Source organism: Panthera pardus, unplaced genomic scaffold (genome assembly GCF_024362965.1).
Source record: "Panthera pardus isolate Hobbes unplaced genomic scaffold, ASM2436296v1 HiC_scaffold_7, whole genome shotgun sequence".
Lineage (NCBI taxonomy): Eukaryota > Metazoa > Chordata > Mammalia > Carnivora > Felidae > Panthera > Panthera pardus.
Window position 1 is genome coordinate 519257 of NW_026527002.1, and position 23734 is coordinate 542990.

General features: G+C 38.1%; 1 protein-coding gene across 1 annotated transcript in view; it reads left to right on the forward strand.

Moving 5' to 3' along the window:
• SPIDR (scaffold protein involved in DNA repair) overlaps positions 1-23734 on the forward strand; it is a 481060-nt gene that overhangs the window by 362387 nt on the left and 94939 nt on the right. The window lies entirely within an intron of this gene.

Sequence of the window (23734 nt, forward strand, 5' to 3'; positions counted from 1 at the left end):
CGGGTGCCAGACACCAGATTCTGACACAGTCCACTCATCGCATGTACAGTTCTCACTCCGAGAAATTTCTCTCCTGTCTTGAGGCTACATCTCTTTTCCTGGCTCTTCTGACCCTCGAAACCGACACTTCTTCTTTGGGTCATGTAGAATCTGTTTGCTTTTATGCATGATGGCCCTAACTATGCTGCATATTACACACATGATACATGGTTCTCATTATAATCCTACTTCTTCCCCTGTATTAAAGCCTCTGAAGTTGCTGATGAGTGTCTCTATACTTGCCTTTGGAGTTACTGTTGGAGCACCTTATCTCTGTTAAATTTTGTTTTTGGAGATTCCGCCCATGAATCAGTTCATGTTTTCATCCTGATTCTAACATCTGACAATTACGTTATTCCTCCCCACTTTCTTTTTTAAGAATTATTGTTTTAGAGCAGCTTTAGGTTTACAGCAAAATTGAGGGGAAAGTACAGAGGTATCTCATATACCTTCTTACTAACATTACTTGCCAGAATGGTACTTTTTTTTTTTTTTAACCAAGGATTAACTCTCACTGATGCATCATAATCACTCAGAGTTCATACCTTACATTAGGGTTCGCCACTGGTATTTTATATTCTATGAGATTAGAGGGACATATAATGACCAATATGCATCATTATAATATTATGCAGAGTATTATCACTGCTGAGAGTCCTCTATACTCTGCCTGTTCGTGTCCCCTGCCCTACCCACCAGTCTTTTAACCGTCTCCATGGTGTGGCCTTTTCAGATTGGCTTCTTTCACTTAGTCACAGGCATTTAAGTTTCTTCCGTGACTTTTCATAGCTTGATAGCTCATTTCTTTTTAGTGCTTCATTATATTCCATTGTCTGGATATACTACAGTTTGTTTACTTTACTCATTTACCTACTGAAGGATATCATGATTGCTTCCAAGTCTCAGTAATTATGAATAAAACTGCTATAAATATTTGTAGGTTTTAGTGTAGACATAAATTTTTACCTCATTTAGATAAATATCAAGCAGTGTGACTGCCAGATCTTATGGTCAGGGTAGGTTTACAAGAAACTGCCAAACTGGGAGCGCCTGGGTGGCTCAGTCGGTTAAACATCCAACTTCGGCTCAGGTCATGATCTCACAGCTCATGGGTGTGAGCCCCGTGTTGGGCTCTGTGCAGATGGCTCAGAGCCTGGAGCCTACTTTGGATTCTGTGTTTTCCTCTCTCTCTCTACCCCTCCCCTATTCATGCTCTGTCTCTCTCTGTCTCTCAAAAATAAATAAACATTAAAAGAAATTGTTTTTAAGAAACTGCCAAACTGTTTTCCAAAGTAGCTGTACTGGGGGATCCCAGGGTTGTGGGATCAAGCTCTGCATCAGGCTCTGCATTGAGCATGGTGTCTGCTTAAGATTCACTCTCTCTCCCTGCCCCTCTCCCCCACTTGTACTCTCCCTCTCTCTAAAATAAAATAATAATAATAATATTCAAATAAACATACGTTATACCACATACAAAGAAAAACATCATCCAAACTGAATCAATCACCTGACACCACCTAGACGGGTGAAATATGTGTGCATAGACTACAGTAAGTTCTTACACAATGGAGTAAAACGTCCTACTGTAACAGCAATGTTATGTTTAATAGAAAAATATTTTTTGAAAAGTAACCGTACTATTTTACATTCCCACCAGCGATGAATGAGACCTCCTGTTGCTGCACACCCTCACTAGCGTTAGGTTTGTCAGTGTTCCTGATTTTAGCCATTCTAGTAGTGTATAGTGGTGTCTGATTTCATTTTATTTTATTTTATTTTATTTTATTTTATATTTTATTTTATTTTATTTTTGTTTGGGGGTTTTATCTAAATTTTAGTTACTTAACATACAGTGCATTATTGTTTCAGGAATAGAATTCAGTGATTCATCGCTGACATTCAACACTCAGTGCTCATCACAAGTGCCCTCCTTAATCTTCATCACCCATCCAGCCCGTCTTCCTCCCATGTCCCTCCATCACCCCTCAGTTTGTTCTCAATCCTTAAAAGAGTCTTTTGTGGTTTGTTTCCCTCTCTCCTCTTCTCCCCCCTTCCCATATGCTCATGTTTTTCTTTTTTTTTTTATTTTGTTTCATGTTTATTTTTGAGAGAGAGAGAGAGAGAGAGTGAGGGAGGGACAGAGAAGAGAGGAAGACACAGAATCCAAAGCAAACTCCAGGCTCTGAGCTGTCAGCACAGAGTCCCACATGTGGCTTGATCCCACAGAGCCACAAGATAATGACCTGAGCTGAAGTCAAGACACTTAACTAACTGACTGAGCCACCCAGGCACCCCTCGTGTTTTGTTTCTTAAATTCTACATACGCATGAAATCATATGGTATTTGTCTTTCTCTGATTGACTTATTCGCTTAGCATAATACATTCTAGCTCCATCCACATCATTGCAAATGACAAGATTTCAGTCTTTTTGATGGCTGAGTGAAATATTCCATAATAAATAAATGTGTGTGTGTGTGTGTGTGTGTCTGTGTGCGTACACACCACATCTTCTTTATCCATCCATCAGTCGATGAACATTTGGGCTATCTCTATAGTTTGGCTGTTGTTGATAATTCTTCTCTAAACTCTGGAGAGGTATATACCCCTTCGAGTCTGTATTTTTTTTATCCTTTGGTTAAGTATCTAATAGTGCAATTGCTGGGTCATAGGGTAGTTCTATTTTTAGTTTTTTGAGGAACCTCCATACTGTTCCCCAAAGTGACTGCACCAGTTTGCATTCCCACCCACAGTGCAAGAGGGTTCCCCTTTCTCTGCATCCTCACAACACCTGTTTCTTGTGTTGTTAAGTTTAGCCATTCTTACAGGTGTGAGGTGGTATCTCATCGTGGTTTTGATTTGTATTTCCTTGATAATGGGTGATGTAGAGCATCATTTCATGTGTTTGTTAGGCGTCTGGATGTCTTCTTTGGAAAAGTGTCTACCCATGTCTTCAGCCCATTTCTTAACTGAATTGTTTGTTTTTTGGATGTTGAGTTTGGAAGTTCTTTATAGATTTTGGATACTAACCCTTTCCTAGGTATGCCATTTGCAAATATCTTCTCCCATTCCATAGGCTACCTTTTAGTTTTGTTGATTGTTTCCTTCACTGTACAGAAGCTTTTTATCTAAATGAAGTCCCAGTAGTTCATGTTTGCTTGTGTTTCCCTTGCCTTTGGCGACGTAAGAACTTGCTCCTGCTGAGGTCAAAGAGGTTGCTGCCTGTGTTCTCCTCTAGGCTTTTAATGGTTTTCTGCCTCACATCTAGGTCTTTCATCCATTTTGAATTTATTTTTCTGTATGGTATAAGAAACTGGTCCAGCTTCATTCTTCCACATATCACCATCCAGTTTTCCCAACACCATTTGTTGAAGAGATGGTCTTTTTTTCCATTGGATATTCTTTCCTGCTTTGTTGAAAATGAGTTAACCATATAGTTGTGGGTCCATTTCTGGGTTTTCTATTCTGTTCCATTGATCTATGTGTCTGTGTTTGTGCCAGTACCATACTGTCTTGATGACTACAGCTTTGTAATATAGCTTGAAATTCACAATCATGATACCTCCAGTTTTGTTTTTCTTTTTTGGGATTGCTTTGGGTATTCAGGGTCTTTTGTGGTTCCTCTTATCTCTGTTATAATTTGTATTTTCTTCATGACATATGATGTGAAGCATCTTTTCATACGCTTATTTGCCATCTGTGTGTGTGTGTGTTTATCCTGTGAGGTGTCTGTTAAGGTCTTTGGCCCATATTTTAATCAGGTTGTTTTTGTTCTTATTGTTGAGTTTGTAAGAGTTCTTTGTAAATTTTGTATATGACTACTTTGTCAGATGTATCTTTTACACATATTTTCTTATAGTCTGTGGCTTGTCTTCACATTTTCTTCATAAATTGTTTTTCACAGGTCAGAAGTTTTTTATTTTAATTAAGTCCAGCTTATAAATTATATCTTTCATGGATCATTTATTTGGTGTTGTATCTAAAAAGACATCACTGAACCCAAGATCATCTAGGTTTTCTTCTATGTTATCTTCTAAGAGTTTTATAGTTTTGTATTTTGCATTTAGATCTGGATCCATTTTAAGTTAATTTTTGTGAAGGATTTAAGGTCTGTTTTTAGATTCTGTTTTTGCATGTAGATGTTCAGTTGTTCAAGCATCATTTGTTGTAAAGACTGTCTGCTCCATTGTATTGCCTTTGTTCCTTTGTGAAAGAGAAGTTAACTATGTTTATAGGGGGTCTGTTTCTCAGCTGTCCATTCTGTTCTATTTATCTATTTGTTCTTTCACCAGTTCCACACTGTGTTGATTACTGTATCTTTATATTATAAAGTCTTGAAGTTGGCTACTGTCAGTCCTCCAACTTTGTTGTTCTTCAATATTGTGTTGGCTGTTCTAAGTCTTTTGCCTTTATATACAAACTTTAGAATCACGTTGTCAGTATCCATAAAATAATTTGTTGGGCTTTTATTGGGATTGCTTTGAATCTATAGATCAGGTTGTGAAGAAATGATGTCTTGACAATATTGAATTTCCCTACCCATGAATGTAGAATAAATTTCCATTTATTGTTCTTTGATTTCATTCATCACAGATTTGTAGTTTTTCTCATGTATATTTGTGCACAATTAGTTACAATTACAACTAGGTATTTTCATTTGAGGGGGGTGCTAATGTAAATGGTATAATGTTTTTAATTTTAAATTACACTTGTTTGCTGTAGGTGTATAGGAAAGCAATTAATGTTTGTATATTAACCTTGTATCCATCCTGCAAGCTTGCTATAATGACTTCTTAATTCCAGGTGTCTTTTTGTTGATTCAGATTTTCTACATAGATGATCACATCATCTATAAACAAAGGCAGTTTTATTTCCTTTTCTTTTTTTTCTTTCTTTCTTTCTTCCTTCCTTCCTTCCTTCCTTTCTTTTTCTTTTTTTTTTTTTTTTTCACTATTTCATTAGCAAGAACTTCCAGTAAAATGTTAAAAAGGAGTGGTGACAGGGGGAGTCCTTGCCTTGTACTTGATCTTAGTGGGAAAGCTTCTAGTTTCTCACCATTGAGTATGATGTTAGCTATAGGTTTTTTGTAGATACCCTTTTATCAAGTTGAGAAAACTCAACTCTTCCTACTTCACGGAGAATTTTTATCATGAATGGGTGCTAGATTTTGTCAAATGCTAATTCTGCATCTATTGATATGATCACATTTTTCTTTTTTTAGTCCCTTGATGTAATGGATTGCGTTAATTGATTTTCAAATGTTGAACTAGTCTTGCATAACTGGGGTAAAATCCCACTTGGTGGGATCATGGTATTTAACTCCTGCTCTACATTGTTGGATATGATTTGCTAATATTTTGATGGGGGTTTTTGCATCTGTCTTAGAGAAATATATTGGTTTGTAGTTTTTCTTTCTTGTAATATCTTTGTCCAGTTTTGGTATTAGGGTAATGCTGACCTCACAGAATGAGATAGGAAGTGTTCTCCCTGCTTCTGTCCTCTGAAAGAGATTATAGAGAATTGGTATAATATCTGCCTTAAATGTTTGATCAGATTCACCAGTGAACCCAGCTGAGCCTGAATGCTTTCTGTTTTGAAAGATTATGAATTATTTATTCAGTTTCTTTTATACATACAGGCCCATTCAGATTATCTGTTTCTCCTTGTATGAGTTTTGGCAGATTGTATGTTTCAAGAAATCGGTCTTTTTTATCTAGGTTATTAAATTTGTGGCATAGAGTTGTTCACAGTATTCCTTTAGTACCCTTTTAATTTCCTTGGGATCTGTAATGATATCCCCTCTCTCATTTCTGATGCTAGTAATTTGTGTCCTCTCTTTTTTTCCTTAGTTAACCTGGCTAGAGGCTTATCAACTTTATTGATCTTTTCAAAGGATCAGTTTTTGTTTTCATTGATTTTGCTCTATTGATTGTTTTTTATTTCACTGATTTCTGCTCCCATCTGCATTATTTTCTTTCTTCTGCTTACTTTGTATTTAGTGTGCTCTTTTTCTAATTTGTTGAGGTAGAAACTTAGATTTTATATTATTCTTTTTTTCTAACGAATGCATTCAATGACATAAATTTCCTCTAGGTACTGTTTTGGCAGCATCCCACATATTTTGGTAAGTTGTATTTCCATTTTCATTTATTTAAAAATATTTTTTAATTTCTCTTGGGATTTCTTCTATGACCCATGTGTTATTTAGAAGTTTGTTCTTGAGGTGCCTGGGCGGCTCAGTCAGTTAAGCATCTGATTTCGGCTCAGGTCATGATCTCATGGTTCGTGAGTCCCGCGTGGGGCTCTGTGCTGACAGTTCAGAGCCTGGAGCCTGCTTTGGATTCTGTGTCTTCCCCTGTCTCTGCCCCTCCCCTGCTCGCACTCTGTCTCTCTCAAAAATAAATACACATTTAAAAAAAATTTTTTTTAAAAGAAGTTTGTTCTTTAAGCTCCGTGTATTTTTGGATTTTCAAGTTATCTGTTACCAAATTGTAGTTTAATTCCACTGAGAGCAAACACTGCATAGTTTCTAGTCTTTTAAATTTGTTACAATGTGTTTTATAGCCCGGTCTGTGGTCTGTCTTGTCTTATATACGTGTCTTTATATTTAAAGTGGGTTCTTGGGGCGCCTGGGTGGCTCAGTCAGTTAAGTGTCCGACTTTGGATCAGGTCATGATCTTGCGGTTTGTGAGTTCGAGCCCGGCATCAGGCTCTGCTAACAGCTCAGCCTGGAGCCTGCATCGGATTCTGTGTCTCCCTCTCTCTCTGTCCCTCCCCTACTCGTGCTCTGTCTCTGTCTCTCAAAAAAGAATAAACGTTAAAAAAAAATTTTTTTGAGTGGGTACGTTTCTTTTTTTTTTTAAGTATTTGTTTATTTATTTATTTGTTTATTTACTTATTTATTTATTTTGAGAGACAGAGACAGCATGAGTGGGGGAAGGGCAGAGAAAGAGGGAGACAGAGAATTCCAAGCAGGCTTCATGCCTCCAGCAGGAGCCTGATGTGGGGCTTGAACCCAAGAAACCGTGAGATCATGACCTGAGCCAAAACCAAGTATCAGATGCTTAACCCACCGAGCCATCCAGGTGCCCCTAAAGTGGGTTCTTTTTATAGTCGGGTCATGTCTTTTGATCTACTCTCATAATCTGTCTTTTAATTAGTGCACTTAGACCATTGACATTCAGAGTGATTAGTGATAGTTGGATTAATATCTAGTATATCCATTGTTTTTTTCTGTTTTGTAGTTTTATTTGAGCATTTTATATGATTCCCTTTTTTTCTCTTAGCATGCCAGTTATACTTCTTTTTTTTAATTGAAAAAAATTTTTTAGTGATAGCCCAAGAATTTGCAGTATACATTTACAACAAATACAAGTCTACTATCAAATAACTCTGAGCACTTCACAGATAGTGTGAGTACCTCATAAGAAAATAATCCTAATTCCTTCTTTGCTGTCATTCACTTCACTTATCTATAAGCATACATGAGCATATATATACATATACATGTGATATATATATATAAAAACATATATAATTGAATACATTGTTGCTGTAATTATTTTGAATACACTGTTATCTGTTAGATTAATTAAGAATTAACATAATTTTTTTAACTTATTTCTTTCTTGGTGTTCCTTCGTTTCCTTAACGATCCAAGTTTCCCACCTATATTCCTTCTTTCTGAAGAACCTGTTTTACCATTTCTTACAGGGTGGGTCTACTGGCTACAAATTACTCCAGTTTTTCTTTGTTTGAGAAAGTCTTATTTCTCCTTCACTCGTGAAGGATAATTTTACGGAGTACAGAATTCTAGGATGGTGGGTTTTTTCCTCTCAACACTGTAAATATTTCATTTAACTCTCTTCTTGCTCGAGCAGTTTCTCAGGTAGACATTAGGTATAATTCTTAGCTGTGTTCATCGATAAGTAAAGTTTTTTTTAATCTTTATTTTTTATTTATTTATTTTTTACCCCCTCTGGCTCTTTTAAGGATTTTTTCTTTATCTTCATTTGCTGTGATTTGGAAATAATATGGAGAGGTGCAGGGTTTCAGGGTTTTGTTTTTTGGGTTTTGGTGGGCTTTTTGGCATTTATCCTGCTTGGTGTTCTCTGAGCTTCCTGGATCTGTGGTTCGGTATCTGACATTAATCTGCATGTGGGTGCCTCAGCAGAATGTACAAATGGAGGTGATGACAGGACACCCTAGTGGGACGTCACACAGGCAGATGGAAGTACAGGACTGGAGTTCTGGGGAGGGATGGTGATGACATATGAATTAGCATCCGCACTGCAGATTAATGCCTCTGGCACACGCATCAGCCCTGCACATCCAAGGCAAAAACTCTTTTATCCAGCAGAATAGTTTATTGAATAACACTTTCAGCCTATTCAAGACCGTGAAGAAGTGCCAAGGAAACTCCCTAAATTTTCAGTTGACGTTGCAAATAACCTCATACATTAAAAGACTCAGGTCAAAACCCATGATTTTATGAAGTAAGCCAGGCTCTCTGTTCATTTTATTCTTGGCTATGTTCATTTAGCCACATCTAGCACAAGATGGAATAGAGAAACAGTTTGGGGTGCCAGGATATCCAGGTTTTTTATGCCACCAAGCAGTGTGGTCTAAGGCAGGCGGGCTAAGGATCCTTGGAGCCCCAGATGATCCCTTTGTGAGATGACAAGACGGGAGAAAATCACCATGATCCCTTCTTGCACTAAAAGTCTGGACCTTTTAGCTTGTATAAAGAATTAAAATAGTGATAATTTCTTCATCAAAAGATTGCTTCCTCTTGGAAAGTAACTCACTTAATAAGAAGTTATTTACATTTACTTAAGAATTTAGAATATCTGATAAGGCATCAGTTTATCTCAGCTTTAATGATACATTTTCATAACAAAAATCTAAGTATTCAAAGTGTATATTTGTGTGTGTGTGTGTGTGTGTTTAAGAAATTGCTCAAAGTACTTTAGCCCTGCTGTTGAAAATTTTCTCTGCCCCCTGTTTATTATAGAACTAAATCCAAGATCATCTGGAAAGTTGGCTTTTTGCACTAATAGATCATGGGATTCCTGCCCTCCCCCACCTCAGTGCTCAGTGAGTCCTTGCACACACTGTTCAGTAAACAACTTCAGAAAACCAGGCCCAGCCAGTTCATTCACAGAGAATATTTGGAAAGGGTTGTCTTTGTGCAGGCTTGACGTCCTGGCTGAAGTGGAGTAGAGATTTAGTGTTTGTGTTTTCATTAGTTCTTTTTATAGCATTGAACCAGCTGTAGCTGGTTAATGTTAGCCTGGGCCGCCTATTAGTGTACAGGTCTCTTACGCAGGATAAAGGGCTTCTGATGGAAACAGATTTTGTTACTCATGATACCACTGACTGTGTTTACATGAACTCACTCAGTCTGTCATGGGATGTGATTTAGAATGGCTCTGTTAAAATACAGGAACTCCCTAAGGTCCATCCTTGAAAACAAACAAGGAACTCAAAAATATAGATAGCTTTCCCTATTAAACTAGCCATCCTTCACAGATTTTGCTTCCTTGGATGACAGTTTTGAAGAGAGCTAGAATGTTTTCCCATCAGCATCTTAAAAATTGGGTGGAGAAGTTGTTTTTCCTCTAGTCACAGCAAGGAATCATCATCCTATAGGGGGTGGAAAATAATTTACCCAACCATTTCTGAATAAGTTAAATAGAACTGTTCATATTGCTTTAGCTTTTCACAAGTTGAACTTTGACTAAAGGCAAAATTTAACTTTTTAGGAATCATTAATAGCTAGATAGAAGTGAAAAAATATATATGTCTATCTATATATATTTCTATTTAAATGATTTCTAAAAAGTTAAATATAGAAATGTAGAAATAAAATAGAAATGAATATATATTATTTACATTATATTTATTAATTATATATTCATTTCTATCTAGAGATGGAAATGGGAAATGGAAAACATTTGAATGGACAGTGTTTATTTGAATTCATGTGTACCTTGTTTGGGGATTAAAGTAAAAACCAATTTAGCCAGTATTCTAATACTGGCCAAGAATCTGTGGAGCTCAGCTACTTCCTAGATCAGTCTCATTAGAAAGTAGAAAATATATCCTCCTTTTAAACTTAATTTATATGCAAAAATGAGCTTAGGCCTTTGAAAAGCACTGAATGATTAAGTCATGAAAATATGAAGGCTAAGATTTTTTTTTTTTTTAACGTTTATTTTTGAGAGAGAGAGAGAGACAGCGCAAGCTGGGGAGGGGCAGAGATAGAGGGAGATACAGAATCTGAAGCAGGCTCCAGGCTCCAAGCTGTCAGCACAGAGCCCAACATGGGGCTTGAACCCATGAACCATGAGATAATGACCTCAACTCAGCCACTCAACTGACTGAGCCACCCAGGCGCCCTGAGGGCTAAGATTCTTTAAGCGAGCAGCTGTTTGAAGAGATACAGCCACCTCTCATAGGATCCCAGCCTGAATAGGTCTCCTAAGAAGAAATTGTCCTTGATTCTTCCCCTCTCTCCTTCCACTTTCTTTCTCCCCAGAAGAGAGTATGACCGTATTAGAGATTTAGTAATTACATGTGTTATTCTGATAATAGGTACTCAGCTATCACCTAACTCACAGGATTGTTTAGGAAATTAAATGAGATAACAAAGATGAGATGCCTGCCACACAGTAGGTCTTAATTTTTTTTTTTTTCATTTATGTAGACCAAGAGTTGGCAAACACAGTATTTTAGGCTTGGTAGGCCATACCACAGTTTCTGTTACTCAACTCAGCTATTGTAGTGTGAAAGCAGCCATAGACACACAATATGTAAACAGATGAACATTGCAGTGTTCCAATAAAATTTTATCTACAGAGATAGGTGACAGGCAGTATTTGTCCCATAGGTCATAGTTTGCCAGCCCATGACCTATACAAATGGATAATTTTTTTATGTCTTGTATTTCCTTTGAAGGGTAAGAGAATTTTCAGCCACTGTTTACTACAGTTTCAACTTCCCACCCTACACATCAAAATAATACTTGAAGGTACAAGTATATGCTTGTGTGTTTTTGAACTACATACAAAAAAGAATGTGTAAAATTACAGGACTTAATGTATTAATTTTCAGATAAAATAGCTACTGTCCCATGTGGTAAAATTATGTGACATTTAGAAACATTGGGATTTCTCTGCATACTTTGTCTCTCAAATATGTTGAACTACAAAATGATACAGAGGGTATACCAAATTTGTGAACCAAAGTAAGGTAAAAATCACAACTGTTATGCTGGGACTTCTGGTTTGCAAGTGAGAGAACGAACACACCAGGGCAAATGGAAAGCACATGATGAAAAAGTGTAAATAGTATAAAAATATGGATGAAAGCATTTTAATGTACATCCTGAGAAAAGCAATAGAGATGGGTGGGAAAGAATAGCATTTGTATTTAAAGTCCCTAAATTCCAGTGCCAGCTCTGGTACTCCACATGGTCTTATGACATGGGGCAGCTTAATTACTGCTTCTGAGCTTTAGTTTTCTCACTATTAAGCAGAGAGAACAATATTTTTATTACACATTTACACATTGTTTTATAGTGTTGAAGAGATGTGTAAAGTGCTTTGTGGGCTTTAGATTGCTGTGGAATATCATTATTGATTGTACATGTAACAGTGTACTTACCAAGGGCAATTTGGAGCTGCCTTCTGATGAGTGTAGACCTGATCTTTCCAGAGGGGTAGAACTTGAGAGGAAATGTAGCTTCTCTTAGTTACCTACACATGTCATCATGGCTCACATATCCAACCTTGAGAGGTACATATGGGCTAAGTGTTCTACAGAAAAGATGACTAATTTCTTATTCAGCAAATGTCACTTGACCTGTAACCCCCTGCACTTGGGTGAACCTGTGTGGCCTATGTGGTTCTTATTCCTGTGGAGTATAGATCAAGTCCATTTATTAGCACTTCGGAGTGAAAAAACAGAAAACTGTAACCAGTGGAAGGAAGACACAGTGCCGTAGTCTGAAATGAGACCTTAAAGGGAGACCTACAGACTAGTAAGAGCGAAAATGTGACCAACCCCAGGCATCCTCAGGGAAGGGGGAGGCAGGAGGAATGAGGGGCTCCATAGGAAGGGAGGGAGCCATAAAGAGACCAAGGCGCACCCCAGTGAGAGTGCCAAAATTTCCCAGCACTCAAACTGCTGAAGCTCATGTAGGTCCTGGGTGGTAGAGGGTAAGTATGAGCCCAAGTCTCTGCTCCTCCCTGGGGCAGACTCCAGACCAGAACCTCGACTGCCCCAGGGCCTGGTAATACTGGGAGAATGAAGGACACAGTCTTTGATTTAAGGCTTTGAACTTAGTTATAACAACAGATTTTAAGGAAAACCTGTATTAGGATTAATTTACAAGCAGCTCTTAAAATCAAAATGTAGGCGTTTGTTTATAATCACTTAGGTCTTACCTCCTAATATTGCATACTTCATGAATTAGTTAATTAATTTTAAAAGCACATAACTATGACTGCATATTTTTAGAGTAAAAAGTAGCACAGAAGAATACTGGATTCACAAATCATCACAATAAATATATCAGGCAAATGGTGAAAAAGGAAATTTGTGTCTCGAAAATAGACTTAGATTTTATTTGCTTAGAGTACATAAAAGGAATGAAGAATAGGGGCATCTGGGTGGCTCAGTCGGTTAAGCCTCCGACTTCGGCTCAGGTCATGATATCACGGTTCATGGGTTCGAGCCCCATATGGGCTCTGTGCTGACAGCTCAGAGCCTGGAGCCTGCTTCAGATTCTGTGTCTCCCTCTCTCTCTCCCCCTCTCCTGTTCACACTCTATCTCTCAAAAATAAATAAATGTAAAAAAAATTTTTTTTAATAAAAAAAAGGAATGAAGAATTGACGAATAATTTTTGTTTGATTTTTCAGAGTTCACAATTCATCAAAAATTCAGAGAATCAAAACGCAGTTTTCATTGATACTTGTAGCTTATTTTCTGGAAAGCCAGTGAAATACAGCTCCTTGGTTTATATGAAATTTACTCTGTGACAAACTAAGTCTTAATAATGAGACCAGAGGCCACCATTCAGCCGTTACCTTGGGATGATATGAGAAGACTAAAGGGCCAACAGTTTTATTGCTTTAGATTAGTTAAGTGATGATAACCATGAGCATTTATAATATTAGTTTTAAATTGGCCCTGTGAGGTTTTAAGACGCAGAACTGAATGTACTGCCAGATATTTTTGCAGGAGTCACAGATGTAAAAGAGAATTCTGCACACACATCCCCCTCCCCAACACCCAAATGGAACATATTTTGAGTTAAACCCTTTGGAATGGACTATTTTTAGAAAAATGGCAGGGGGTTAGGAAATGTTTTTTCACAACTTTTTTCATTACATACCATAACAGCTATTTACATTTTAATTCCATTTTGACATGTCCTGTAATGTGATTGACTCTACTGATAGTGAAATACCCAGTCGAACTACCATACCATCTTTTTCAAACAAACGACAAAGTTTTGCCTGCTCTGAAATTTGAGTTAACACATAGTACCCAAGCATAGACTAGGCTTGGCAACACTCAAAATACAAACGGCATTGCTCAACACTGCACTCTTTCACTGTTTGTGCATGAAGTAATAAGACCATGCAAGTGACAGCCTGGTCCATTAATATTTTTAGTGTAACCTTAAATGATAAAAGCAATATAGTGACACTATAGAAAGTTTCAAATTTTGCACAAATAGAAAAATTGTTCTAAATCCACCATATGTATAATCATTTTGTATGTTATCTTCTGTTTATTTATTTTAATTTATTTACTTATTTTGAGAGAGACAAAGACAGCATGAGTGGGAGACGGGCAGAGAGAGAGGGAGACTGTGAATCCCAAGCAGGCTCTGCACTGTCAGCTCAACGCCCAATGTGGGGCTCCAACTCACGAAACTGCAAGATCATAACCTGAGCCAAAACCAAGAGTCCGATACTTAACCAGCTGAGTCACCCAGGCACCCTTCTTTTAGTCTCTTTTGAAAATTATTTATTTATTTAAGTAATCTCTGTACCCAGTGTGGGGCTCAAATTCATGACCAAGCTGAGCCAACCAGCCACCCCTCTTCTAGGCTTTTTTATACTACTTCTTTTAAGTTCAGGTCATGAAACATTTTGTTCCTAGCCCAAACAATGTCAGCAAACTATAATTGTCTTCATTCATTCTATGCAACGTTTCAATTTGACTATGTACTGGGTGGGGAGAAGATAACTTGGTTGGAAATTTACGATATGCCAAGTACTTGTGTTTTTCTTTGTTTGTTGAGGAACTAATGAAAGAAAGCACATAAACTATCCATGTAGTACCTGCTGGTAGCACTCTGCACTGCACTAATGGAAAAGGCTAGCAAGTTGGAGATGTGCGTGTGAGTGTACCCCTTGCTCAGTCTGCTGAAAGGGCAAGAGGCTGAAGTCTCGTCTCAGGCTAAGGTAGACCTCAAAACCAGGTCCATTTGACTTTGAGCCTTTTTTTTTAATTTTTTTTTTTTTAATGTTTATTTTTGAGACAGAGAGAGACAGAGCATGAACGAGGGAGGGTCAGAGAGAGGGAGACACAGAATCTGAAGCAGGCTTCAGGCTCCGAGCTGTCAGCACAGAGCCCGACACGGGGCTCAAACTCATGGACCGTGAGATCATGACTTGAGCTGAAGTTGGACACCCAACCAACTGAGACACCCAGGCGCCCCAACTTTGAGCCTTTAAAGCAAATAAGGGCATAGAGTAATTTGATTTTATAAATATAGCAGCTAAGTTGTTTCACATTCTGTAGCTCACTAGAACAGTGATCATATAGAACCACTGGCTAGAGCATAAGAATGGTTATTCTTTTTCACTAGAATGGAAACCTGCACTGGTACAGGTAATAGAAAAAACAAAAGTTATGACTTTTTATTTGAAATACAAGTAATTTACTGTCAGCTCCACTTGTAAAGAACCCGGATGTTGAAACAGGTGTCTGAAACAGTCAGTCAGTCTGTAGTCACAGTCAGTCTGTGTTTGGAAAAATTAATATGAATAACACTGTCTTATGATGTCTAAAACATTTTTATTTATTTTTATTTTTTTAAGCTCCATGCCCAACACAGGACTTGAACTCATGACTCTGAGATCAAGAGTCACATGCTCTACTGAGTCAGCCTTGCTCCCCTAAAACATTTTTTTTTTGAGAGAGAGAGAGTGGGGGAGGGGCAGAGAGAGAAAGAGGGAGAGAGAATCCGAGGCAAGCTCTGCACTGCCAGCACAGAGCCCAACACAGGGCTCTAACCACAAACCATGAGATCATGACCCGAGTTGAAATCAAGAGTCAGACACTTAACCAACTGACCCACCCAGGTGCCCCTCCCCCAAAACATATTTTTGAACCAAAGTCATCTTTTCAATCAGAATGTTGCTCAGACCGCTTGATGAAGAAAAAAAGTAAACGTTACTGAACATTTCAGTGTCACACCTCTTGCTTTTCGTAGCTGTGTGAGTAGCAGTTAAAGGACTCAGATGGTTTTTCGTTGGGAAAGGAATGATAACAGAACCAATAGGGCCAAGTGTTACTACTTGCTGTTGTTAAGCCTTCATGCCGTGCTACCTATTGTGCATGAGATGATGTAGAAAGTTTGGTTTTTTTTCTTTGTAAGGTTAGACATGGAAGTGATAATTTAAAAAACAAAACAGGTATAAAGATGTGGAAAAGTAGATTTCAAATGTGAAGTAAAGAGGAAAAGTAAAAAAAGAAAAAGATGGAAGGAAATCCCTTCTTGTCAGATATCACTGCATGGCACTATTACTCATATATTTTAAGAGTAAAGTGTTACCACTTGGGTCAAAACTGGAAGAGATGAGTCCACATGTCCACATTCTACCTCAGACACGTGGACACATTGCCTAGACCTTCCTGAGCCGTAAATGAAAGCAGCTCACATAATACCACGGAGGGACATGACTGGAAAGGTTCCAACATGTCCTTTGTGAATAAGCATCTTGGGTTCTAAGTCTCTATAAATATTATAGATGCTTAAACCTGCTTTATTACCAAATCAAAGTTGTGATAGAAAGATACTACTTGGACAGATGCTCACTTTGAATCTCACTATTTCTTGTGTCTTGTTGGTAGATGTGTGTATGATGGAAACAATAGTAATTTTAATTATTGCCTGACGCAGAGCCCACAGGCATGTTTTGGTAGTGAAAGCTATAGAGGTGTTCAGTAAAGTTTTAACGCTGTGTTATTTTTGGTGTTTTTGTCTTTTTTATTATTTTTATTTTTATTTTTTGAAAGAATGTGATCAATTTTATTGTTGAGAGACTTAAATCAATAAATTTGAAAACTGTCACTAACATATTAAATATTTATTTTATTTTTTATTTTTTTAACGTTTTATTTATTTTTTTAATTTACATCCAAGTTAGTTAGCATGTAGTGCAACAATGATTTCAGGAGTATATTTCTTAATGCCCCTACCCATTGAGCCCATTCCCTGCCTCCCAGAACCCCTCCAGTAACCCTCTGTTTATTCTCCATATTTAAGACTCTCTTATGTTTTGTCTCCGTCCCTGTTTTTATATTATTTGTGCTTCCCTTCCCTTATGTTCATCTGTTTTGTCTCTTAAAGCCCTCATATGAGTGAAGTCATATGATTTTTGTCTTTCTCTGGCTGATTTCACTTAGCATAATATCCTCTAGTTCCATCCACATAGTTGCAGATGGCAAGATTTCATTCTTTTTGATTGCCGAGTAATGCTCCATTGTATATATAGACCACATCTTCTTTATCCATTCATCCATTGATGGACATTTGGGCTCTTTCCATCCTTTGGCTATTGTTCATAATGCTGCTATAAACATTGGGGTGCATGTGCCCCTTCGAAACACCATACCTGTATCCCTTGGATCAATACCAAGGGATTGACCAGCAAATGCTGGGTCATAGGGTAGTTCTATTTTTAATTTTTTGAGGAACCTCCATACTGTTTTCCAGAGTGGCTGCACCAGTTTGCATTTCCCACCAGGAGTGCAAAAGAGATCCTCTTTCTCCACATGTTCCTCACCAACATCTGTTGTTGCCTGAGTTATTAATGTTAGCTATTCTGACGGGTGTGAGGTGGTATCTCAGTGTGGTTTTGATTTGTATTTCCCTGATGATGAGTGATGAGCATTTTTTCATGTGTCGATTGACCATCTGGATGTCTTCTTTGGAGAAGTGTCTATTCATGTCTTTTGCCCATTTCTTCACTGGATTGTTTTTTGGGTGTTGAGTTTGATAAGTTCTTTATAGATTTTGGATACTAACCCTTTATCTGATATGTCATTTGCAAATATCTTCTCCCATTCCGTTGGTTACCTTTTAGTTTTGCTGATTGTTTCCTTCACTGTGCAGAAGCTTTTTATTTTGATGAGGTCCCAGTAGTTCATTTTTGCTTTTGTTTCCCTTGCTTCCAGAGACGTGTTGAGTAAAAAGTTGCTGCAGCCAAGGTCAAAGAGGTGTTTGCCTACTTTCTCCTCGGGGCTTTTGATGGCTTCCTGTGTTACATTTATGTCTTTCATCCGTTTTGAGTTTATTTTTGTGTATGGTATAAGAAAGTGGTCCAGGTTCATTTTTCTGCAGGTCGCTGTCCAGTTTTCCCAGCACCACATGCTGAAGAGACTGTCTTTATTCCATTGGATATTCTTTCCTGCTTTGTCAAAGATTAGTTGGCCATAGGGTTGTGAGTCCATTTCTGGGTCCTCTATCTGTTCCATTGATCTCAGTGTCTTTTTTTGTGCCAGTGCCATACTGTCTTGATGATTACAGCTTTGTAATACAACTTGAAGTCCATTTTTGTCTTTTTTAAATTAGAGTTTTTATTGAGATAGTTGTAGAGTCACATATAGTTGTAAGAAATAATACAGAGAGACCCCATGCTTCCTTTACCTCGTTTCCCCTGTAGTTAACATTTTGTGAAACTATAGTACGATGTCACAACCAGTATATTACATTGATATAATGTACTTGTCTTGTATGTGTGCTTGTATGTTTAGTTTTATGCAGTTTTATTACATGTATAAGTGCATGTATGGGCCACCACAATTGAGACACTAAACGTCTTCAATACTACAATGCTCTCTCCTGTTGCCTGTTTATAACCACATCCACTTCCCTCTTGTCCCACCTTCCTCCCAGTGTACTTCCTCATACCCTACCCTTCTGGCCACCACTAAGCTTGTTCTCCATTTCTCTAATTTTCTCCTTTCAAGAGTATTGTATAAGTGCTATATAAATATACAGTACATAACCTTTTGGTATTGGCTTTTTTTCACCCAGCATAATTCCCTAGAGATTCATCCAAGTTGCTGCAAGTATCAATGATTTGTTTTTGTTTTTGTCTTTTGCTGAGTAGTGCTCCATGGTATAGACCTACTACAGTCTGATTTAACATTCCACTGTTGGAAGACAGCTGGACTGATTAAAGTGACTATGAACATTCCTGTACAGGTTTCTGTGTGAACCTGAGTTTTCGTTTCTCTGGGATAAAGGCCCAAAAGTGCAGTTGCTGACTCATGGGGTAGTTACACGTTTAGTTTAGTAAGAAACTGCCAAAATGTTTCCAGAGTGGGAGGACCAGTTTACATTCCCAGCAGCAAAGTATGAGTGACCCAGTTGCTCTGCATCCTGAACAGTATTTGGTGTTTTGGTGGGGTTTTTTTTGTTTTTTTGGTTTTTTTTTTCAGTATTTTTTCATTTAACCATTCTGATTCATGTCTGTGTGTTGAATTTTAAACTAAAAGTTTTGGAATTTTTGGTATTTTTTTACTTTTCCCCACTTGGGGCATATCATATGAGCTACTTTAGAATAAAATCTGAGTTTATCTTTCTGTAGATCTCCCAAGACTACAAACTTCATCAGTATAAGAAATTTGTCTCATTGAGGTTTGCATCCCTAGCCTAGGAAGCAGGGCCTGGTGCATGGCAGACACTCACTAAATGTGGTTGAAAAGAGAGGGGAAGGAGACAGAGAGTGTCTTTTGACTAACTGCATCCATCATTACTATCACTTAATATGTATGAGACATATTCAGGGTACATGGCACAATAGTATGATTTGAAAAAAGCATAGTGAACTTAAGTTAAAAATAATCTCAAGTCTAGTCTAGATTCTCATCTAGATCCCAGATGCAGCTCTTAAAAGCAAAGAGAAAAGAATTTTTTTTTCAAATAGAAAAGTGAGACAGAAGACTTCATATTCTGACTCACTGTGTCCCTAAGGGGAAAACCTGCACTCTTTATATACCCTGAAATCAGCAAAAATATTCATTAAAGACACTATTTCTCCTTGAGCATCATTCCCTAGCCTGAGCCAGAGGATAGCCTGACTGCTGGGCCCGGGCTTGACCAGCCCAAAGGAACTGTGCTCACCTGGCCCAGGACCTGTGCGGGTACCACCTAGTCTATGCAACATTCACTGACTTACGTTCACAAAACATTTGTCAACTAGATCACTGCTTCTGATTTCTGCTGTAGTTCGTCAGTCCCACAGAAATAGAATAACGAAGTAGCAAACAGCTAGAGGAAAAGTTTTATCATCCATGAGGATAACTAAAGTTTCCTGTGAATGTCTTATATTTCTGGCTATAAAAGTTTGAACACCTTGACCCAGAAAGCATATACAGTATATCATCAGGTAACATGTTAGCTGAGAGTAGGACCCTGAGGTTTGCTCTATTCCCAGGTAAAAGAACTGTGGAAGAACTATAAGCAAGCATCAAATAAAAAAACAGATTACCTTTAAGAAGAAGTTGTTTGGGCCAAGCTGCCTTGACCTCTGGGAGGGAATAGGAAGCTAACATGCTCACCTACTTCCCAGTGGGTAAAAATCAGGCATAGTTGGTGGCGGTCTGTGCTGCCTTGGGCAAGAAAACCCACCCACAAAGGGAATGATTTCCCTCTGTGTAGAGAAATTTAGCCAGAAATGCTTTCTAAGGAATTGATGAATGCTGTACTAAGAAATAAGATTGGGGTGGCTCAGTCGATAAAGCATCCAACTCTTTTTTTTTTTTTTAATTAATTTATTTATTTTGAGAGAGAGCACAAGCAGGGGAGGGGCAGAGAGAGAGGGAGAGAGAGGATCACAAGAAGCCTCCATGCAGTCAGCGCAAAGCTTGCTTGGGAATTCTCTTTCTCTGTCTCTCTCACAAAATAAATAAATAAACATTTTTAAAAAAGAAATAAGGGGCGCCTGGGTGGCTCAGTCAGTTGAGCATCCAACTTCGGCCCAGGTCACGATCTTGCAGTCCGTGAGTTCGAGCTCCGTGTCAGGCTCTGTGCTGACAGCTCAGAGCCTGGAGCCTGCTTCAGATTCTGTCTCTCCCTCTCTCTCTCTCTCTCTGCCCCTCCCCCGCTCACGCCCTGTCTTTCTCTCTCTCAAAAATACATAAAGATTAAAAAAATTAAAAATAAAATAAAAATAAAGTAAAATAAAGAAATAAGATTGAATCTGAAATTGTAGCAGTTTGGAAACATATTAGTGACAAAATAGTAAAATAGTCATGCCAGTCAAGAAAAATATTATCCCATTATGCTGTACACTTTTAACTAATACAGTGTTGAATATCAATTATATCTCAATAAAACTGGAATATGATAGAATTATCCCTTCCCAGTGTACTGATCACCAAATGTCTACCAGAAGCCTCAGCTTTAGGGCTAATGTCTGACACAGACCTGGACTAGTTTTTGAACATATGTCAATGTGCTTTTTTTAATCATCTGAAATCCTTGCTTTTTTCACATTTTTTAGGTTTTTACCTATTGTTTTATTTATTATTCATTGTCCCAGGGTCCTGCCCAGAATAGTACATTACATGTAGTCATCAGTCATCAGTCTCCTGAGGCTCCTCTTGGCTGTGACAGTTTCTTAGACTTCTCTTGTTGTTTGATGACCTTGATAGTTGTGAGGAGCACTGGTCAAGTATTCTCTAGAATCCCCTTGATTGATATTTATCTGGTTTATTACTCATGATTACACTGGGGTTCTTGGAGGAAGATCACAGAGGTAAAGTGACGTTTTTATCACACCATGTCAATGGCATATACTGTCAACATTAATAATTGTTGATATTGGCCTTGATCACTTAGCTGAGGTATTCTTGTCAGGTTTCTCCACTGTAAAGTTACACTTTTGTGCCCTTTCCATCATGAGGTCTTTGGAAGGAAGTCACTATGTGTAGCCCACACCTAAGAAGGGAAGGTTTCTGATCCCCCTCCATGTAGTAGAATGATTGTTTGGAATTCTTCTCCCCCACTTTTTTAACTACTTTTATCAGTATGGACTTGTGATATTTATTTTGTAATTTGGGTGATGTTTCAATACTACTTGATTTATTTTGTTGCTCAAACTTCCATCTTTTGCCACTGAACCCCTTTCCGTCTATTCTCTTGTCTCTTTGCCTTAGCCCTGTCCTTGTGAGTTCTCAGCTTTGTTATGAGTACTTTCTTACTTCCTGGCACCACAGGATACTCAGGCTCATCTTGTACATTTCCTGTCTCAGTCCAAGAATCAACCATTTCTCCAAGGAGTTCAGGTTCCTTTTGTTGAAGAATGGCTTAAGTACAAGTTCATTTTAAAGCATTATAGAATTGATACTAGCTTCAGTAATCATGGCCAGATAGAGACTTTGGAAGTAGGAATGCTCTGTTTTGGAACGTTTGATATGTAGCTCTGACTACTGGGACGGATTGTCTATAGCCCAAGGAAAAGATCTTTCACTCAAAATTGTTCTATAGATAGAGCTTTTGAAAATTATTGTACTCATTTATTATTTCTTTCCTGTCGCTCAGATAGTTTCCGGTATCACCACAACCATAAATGGCACTTTTACCATTTACTGTCATCATGAAGCATTTTGGGAGGAGCTTGTATAAGAACTTCTGTCTGTGAGCCTCAGTGACTGTGCCATTCCTGATCCCCAGGGGGCCTCTCTTCTCCTTCATCTCTGTTAGTCTTCCTTACATGGCAGCATTATCACATGCTCTAAATCATTTCAGGAGGTCATCTGCACGAAAAGTCCCTATTTGAAAGAAGTCTCCCCTGAATGGTTTACCATTTGTTTATGAGTCTCTGGTGCCTAGATGCTATAGTTTCTATGATCTGTGACTGTGGTATTGGAAGAATGTGCATTCTTAAATACTTCTTAAAATATTGTTTGGTCAGGTAGGAACTAGGTATTCTTAGCTACTGGCTATCAAATACTGAGAGCATTTTTAACATCAGAAATTGTTTTTATGAAAATGTGGGATCCTTAGCTGAGGAGCATTTTAGTTGTGGTTGCCTAATCAAAACTGTACTAAACAATAAATAGAAACATAGAATTATCTGAGTGTACTCTTCCTTTTTTGTGTGTGTCACTCATTTTGGCATTTTTTTCAGGATGGATTCCCATGTAGAAATTCTTTAATTCTTGATACACATTTTAAATAATGTTTTCTTGCAGATTTTTTCTTGCAAGCCATCAAAATTATATAGTAAGAGGCCCACGTCCAAAAAATTAATTAGGTGTCTGCTTTCTCGGCTAGATAAGTGAAATCGTTCATTTCTGATTTCACCTGCCTCTCAAAGAGATACACTATTTCTACAAAAGTGAACACCAAGTTTATTTTGTTTCTGATTTTGTTCTTGCCTTCTCAGTTGTTGATGATTTACCAGAGAAGAATATATAGAGTTCCCTCACCCCCCAATTCCACTTTTCAGTAGAATGTGCATATCAGAGAAAATCAGTCAGGCTCAGTGACAAAGAAGTCTACTATATCCAACTCAACAGAAAGATATTTATTGAAGGATTCAGAAGCCGTGTAGAATCATTGGGGAAACTAAAGAAACAGATGATACTGGATTTTTAAGAAATACTGTCAGAGCAACACTGAAGAACCAGGCCACCGTGGGAGCTGCGGTCTCTTCTACAACCTGGTACCTGGTGCTTCGCTTCTGTACCAGTTCCAGAGCCACTGCTAACAGTAGGCGGCTGTATTATCAGAAAATTCTCACTACCGCTTCCCACTCTAGAGCCACTCTGTGTGAGCTACAAGCTGAATCAGCAAGCCAGATGCCACATTCTTGCCTTTGACCCTCCAAAGCAATTCGTCAATCCCTGAGAGCTTTGTCACTGTTAGGCTTGCTGGCACAAGTGGCAGAATCGGGTGCTCGGACTTGGTATCACTTCTGACTTTGATTGACAGGCCCTCAGTCACACTGGGGACTTCAGCCACAGGGGAACCCCAGACACGAAGAGTTTGCTTCCCAGTCTCTGGAGTTTAGGGAGCCCCATAGAAGGCAACTGGAATCGTTCATATCCACCAAAAGAGTTAGAAAGAGCTCACTAGGAAGAGAGCAATAAAAATACCTGAAAGAAGAATAGGAAAACAGCAAATCTCCACAGTCTTAAAATTTCATTTTAGAATGCCAGTAGCTACGGAATGCAGAATATGCAAGACTAGATTTCTATCTTTTAACTTAGTGTTCTGTCTTTTTAAAAGATTTCAAAGTCCCAAAATTACTGGATACCTTACTTAGTAACAAGTGTTAAAACTATAAACTCTTATGCTGTAGACTACAGCTATTGAGCTGCGATTTAAAAGGGAAATTTAATTAATAGATGCTAAAAGTGGTTATGCACAGTTGAGG